Genomic DNA, 5,897 nt, shown 5'->3' with positions numbered 1-5,897 from the left:
GTAGGATCAGGATAGGATGATATACAGAGGGTCCGGAAATTGAACAGAGGTGTGTGGCAATGGGGGATGGAGAACTAGGGTTAGCCACCAGCAAATCCCAGATGCCAGGAAAGAAAGAGGCTCCCAGGACTGAAAGGATCCAACGAAGGGGAGGAAGAACCTGTAGAGACTACATCCAGAGGTTAGTCAAGACCCCTGGTTGGGAAATAGGGCCACCCTCCCATCTCAAAAAAAATTTTTTAAACTTATTTATTTTATGTATAAAGACACTGTTGCTATCTTCAGACCGACCAGAAGAGGGCATCAGATCCCCTTAAAGATGGCTGTGAGCCACCATGTGGGTGCTGGGAATTGAACTCAGGACCTCTGGAAAAGCAGCTAGTGCTCTTAACCGCTGAGCCATCTCTCCAGCTCCCCATCTCAAAAATTTTAACCCAGAACTGCTCCCGTCTAAAGGAAATACGGTGATGATTGTGGAGCAGAGACTGATCTGTCCCATATACAGACACCAAACCCAAACATTATTGCATCCGCAATAGTGCCAAGAAGACCTTGCTGACAGGAGTCTGATACAGCTGTCTCCTGAGAGGCACTGCCAGAGCCTGACAAATATAGATATGGATGCTTCCAGCCAACCATTGGCCTGAGCACGGGGACCCCAATGAAGAATTAAGGAAAGGACTGAAAGAGCTGAAGGGGTTTGCATCCCCACAAAAAAAGAACAACAATATCAACCAACCAGGCACCACCCCGCACCCAATCTTCCAGGGATAAACCACCAACCAAAAAGAACACATGGAGGGACCCATGGCTTCAGCTGCGTATGTAGCAGAGGATGACCTTATCTGGCATCAATGGGATGAGAGGCCCTTGTTCCTGTGAAGGCTGGATGCCCCAGTGTAGGGGAATGTCAGGGTGGTGAGGTGGGAGTGGGTGGGTGGGTGGGGGAGAACCCTCATAGAAGCAGGAGGAGGGGGGATTGGATAGAGGATTTGCAGAGGGGAAACCGGGAAAGAAGATAACATTTGAAATGTAAATAAATAAAATATCCAATTTTTAAAAAAATTAAAAGATGAAAAGCCCAACTCCCTATTTTGAGACGAGGAACTTCCAACGATGCTACTGAGCTCATTTTCTGTTGCCCTCCTAGCGTTGGGCACACAGCCTACCCTTAAGAGAAGTTTGTTTCCCCAGTCAGACTCCCTTAGAGGAAACTAAATTTTCATTTACAAATGGTTGTCAATGCGAGGTAGCTTCTGATTTAGTGATTAGATTATGAGTGTGAGATGGGGTTATGTGTTCTGCTTCTTGTCTCCTATCTAGAACCCCATCTGGTGCAGACTTGTGCAGGTCCTGTGCATGCTGCTGCAGTCTATAAGTTCCTATGTGCATCAATACTGTGTCCCTACAACTCTTTCTGCTTCCTCCTCTGCAGGATTCACTGCTCCCTGAGTGGTGGGATTTGATGGAGACATCTCATTTAGGGTGGAGTCTTCCAAGGTAGAGGTGTTCTAGGAAATTTAGCATTGCGTAACATTGTAGTTGATCCACCTTCCTGCTCCGAATTTCTCTATTGGGATGTATGAATTGCATTAGTAAGTTTATGAATACTTGCGTCCAATTTAAGGCAAAGAACACAGAGGTCTCTGTAATTTTCTGAACCTTAAGGCCTAGTGTTCACATTTAAACTAGTTATCAGGATATTGTGTTACAAGCCGACACTTGGCATCTGCATCTATGTTGGGCACTGCAAGTATGTTTTTCTCATTACATTGCAGGAATCTCTCAAATTTCCATTATGGTGTTCTCAAGGAGGGACAATATATATTCTCTATATTTGCTTTGGTATCATGGGATAACAATATTGTGAGCTGTTGTATTAAATGACATGTTGAATGTCAAGCTAAATACATTCCGTATGAGAGCAAGTATGTTATTTCCCACAATTTTTAGATGAGTCACAGCCTTGAAGGGTAGCTTACTCGAGGCTAAATGACGAGTAAACTGGAAACTAACACTTGATTGAATTGAAGAGGGCAATGATTGCTAGTCATTTGGGGGGGAAGGTCTGTTCCATCTCACTTTGTAAAGTAAATGGTGGTCTTTTTTTCCATAACATTTTGTTTCAAAATGGAAATGACCTTGTTTTTACTGATTACTTAAATATTATACATACAATTGCACAAATCTAACATTGGTTAGACATTGTCTTAATTAGGGTTTCCATTGCTACAAAGAGACAACATGACCAAGGCAACTCTTACAAAGGACGACATTTAATTGGGGCTGGCTTACACGTTAAGAGATTCGATTGGTGAGTGGTGGAAGAGCTAAGAATTCTACATCTTCATCCAAAGTGAGACAGGAGCAGATTGTCTCCCACATGGCTAGGAAGTGGGTCTCAAAGCCCACCCCCACAGTGACATACTTCCTCTAACACGGCCACCCCCACTCCAACAAGGACACACCCCCTAATAGTGCTACTCCCTGGACCAAGCATATTCAAACCACCACACCATAAAAGAAAAAAATATTCTCCCAAATCTCTTATTCAGTTTATGAATATTAAGATATGTTTCTGTACATAAATACATGTAAACTCAATAAAACCACTCAGCTAGGATAACAGAGGTTTGTCAGCATCCTCCTGCCTCACCAGCCATCCAAAACTCCATGCTTCACTTCTGCCCACCATTCCTTCTGTTCTGTTAGCTGCTCTCCCCACTCTAGCTTTGAGATCACTTGCCAACACATTTAGCATTGTCTCTGCTATTCAACAGCTAAAGCGTACCATGTTGTGATGAATAACACCCCCTGAAGATGTTTATATTCTCATTCCTAGAATCTGTGAATGTTGGGCAAGAAAGGTGGCTCAGTGATTCCGAGTACTTGCTTGGGCCCCAGCACCCACATTGGGGAGCTCATAACCACGTGTATCAGCAGCTAGAAGAAGCAGCTATCAGGGCAGATAGAAGCTCTGGCACATATGGGGCATACATCCACACACACGGAGGGAGAGAGATCTTAAAGAATGTTATTATATGTGATAAATTGACTTTGTGTGATCAAGTTAAAGGTCCCCAAAATCGAAAGATCCTGCTAAGTTACCCTGAGAGGGACCAAAGGTAATAAGATCCAGGAAAGGCCTTTGTGTTCCTGGTCTAATTCAAGGGAAGGAATACATAGTTGATTCTTTGTAGCCATTCTCACCTGAATTACTGTTTATCTTCTGTACCCCAGCTTTCATGCTCAGCTAATGGGCAAACGGAAGAATGTATGAATTATTAGAGGCGAACACCAACAATCCACTGTGTTTCTCTATTCTGTCTGTAAAAAACAAACCTGTCGTCATTCTATTCTTCCCAGATATCGTTTTTCTTGACACTTCTACCCATTAATATACAAAGTCAAACTTTTAAAAGTGTTTTTTTTCCTTCTGAAGAAGAGTCCAGCCCTGGCAAACTTACTTCTTGACTTAAGTTTAAATTTTTATTCACAAACATTTGTTCTCAAATATGTGTCCTCTTCCTCAGCTAATGCATGCACTGATTGAGTGACAGGTGAGGACAGAGCCCAAGTTACTAAAACTGCAATTCAATTTTTTCCCTTAGGATAAGATAAAGCAAATAACTGCATTTTGACTTTTTCATGCATGTGTTATTCTCCCTTCTCTTCCTCTCTTTGCCTTCCCTCTTCTAACTGGATATTGACCTCGACTGGTATTTTTAATGCTCACAGAACATTCTCATGAATGACCTGTCCATAATTTATTTACACAATTCCATGTGATGAAAAGCTTTGTTAAGACTGTTGTTTTATTTTGCTTCCTCAGAAAATGAACAAAACAATATTGCTATACATATATTTTTGATATATTGTGAATGCATTTCTTTAGAGGAAAGCTCCAGGAACAGATTTGCTAAGTTAAAAAAATACACACATTTTACAGTAGAAAACATGTTGGTGAATTGTTTTAATAGTTGAAACAAGAAATAACTTTTCACCTTCATATAAACTATGTGCGAGCATCTTACATTGTCTACCTTGTGCCCAAGCATAGATGTTTACTCTTTTAACTTTAATTTGTTCCACAGGTCAAAAATAATATCAAATTATCTTTATTATATGTATTTATTTATATATGTTATATAAATAAATATTACATAATATATAAATATATTGATATGTGTTTATTTGTATATGTTATATATTTATAAATTATTTTATTTTATCATTATAATTTAATATTTTATATATAATTATAATGATTTTTATACAATTATTATCAAATATTATCTTTATCAAATTAATTATCCTTCCTTATTTATTGGCCATTTCTTTGTCCATTCTTTGATCTAATTCTCGATCCCTCTTATCCTGTTGTCTCCATATGACATTACAGCTTTCTCCATACCTAGTGCTTGTCTTTCCACCTTTTATTTAGCCTTTTTTGTAGTGGTCTCTATGCCCTTAAAGTTTCAAGTATGTCAAACATTTCTTAATATATTTTTTGCTTTGGCTATTACTTTAGCCTCTAATTTGAGTGCTCAGTCTGATTTTCAAATGGTGATCTCTCCTTGGATTGTAGAATTTCATTGGCACACACTAACAGGCTTTATTTCATACTAAATAAATAAATGGGCCTTCATTTAGCTGAAGATCCAGGGTCTTTAAAAGTTATCAAGCATAACAAAATGGCTTTCTCTAGCTGTACAGTAACTAATGTTTATGGGCTCATGTGCCCACAAAACACACTTGTTTAATGTTCGTAGCTCAAATGATGAATTATATTTTACTTTTGTCACCTTTTTCTTCTACAAACTAATAGCCTCTCAAACGTGGATGCCTCTGAGATTTCTCTTTTTCGCCATGTCTGTCCTTTGCAGAATTGTTTGAATTTTCAAGAGAATTCAGAACACTTAGCCTCCAGACGGTTGCTTTCAATGTAGCCTATTGCTATTCAGACATGTGACAGGAGTCAAATCAGGGCTGAGTAAACCAGAATTACCTTTCTGTGTGTTGAAAGGTAGTGCACTTTCCAAGGTACGCACACAACTTGAGCCTCTGAGGAAAGTGTATCCTACAAGAAAACCCTGGGAGACCCTGGAACAGTATTTGCACGGAACTATCAGAACAAATCTTTTGATTAAACAAAAAGAGTCAATTCTACTAGCTAATTAAACTGACTGTAAGTGAAAAATTGTTTGTATGGATTACTGGAGTCCACCAGGGCTATCGTGTGTTGTAAATATAAACTGTAGTTGGATTTTTCAGGTTTTTATTTATGTGTATGTGTATGTGAGTTTTTCGCATGTGTTCCATGTGTGTGTAGTTCTTTCAAAAACCATAAGGGAGCATCATATCCCCTAGCGCTGGAGATAACAGGCGGCGTTAGCTGCCTGAGGTGGGTGCTAGGAAATGAACACACGGCCTCTACAAGAACAGCTGGGCCAACTCTCCAACCTCTTGGTTGTATTCTTTGAACATGAAGCCATCATCATAATCTTAGAAATTTATTATTTTCAAGTTAGTTTTAGACATTTAAAATACATACAATTGACATACACTTTATGTACTCAATGTATACAATATGATTTAATATAAGTACATGTTGTACACAAATTACCACATTCAGTTTAATACATTCATCACCACCTTGAATCAACAAGTGTGTGTGTGTGTGTGTGTGTGAGAGAGAGAGAGAAAGAGAGAGAGAGAGAATTAAAATCCACAGTTAAGAAGTAATACAGTAATACAGTATATGCAATATTAACTTTAGTCACCATACTATCAATTCCCCAAATTTATATTTTATTCTAATATATTACTACCCTAGGGGAGAGGGAGAGGAGAGAGAGGAGAGAGAATGAATGTGAACTAGGGAGAGCAGGTAATAA

The sequence above is a fragment of the Rattus norvegicus genome, chromosome 15, assembly GCF_036323735.1.
Source record: "Rattus norvegicus strain BN/NHsdMcwi chromosome 15, GRCr8, whole genome shotgun sequence".
Classification (NCBI taxonomy): Eukaryota; Metazoa; Chordata; class Mammalia; order Rodentia; family Muridae; genus Rattus; species Rattus norvegicus.
Note: the sequence above shows the minus strand (reverse complement) of the source record.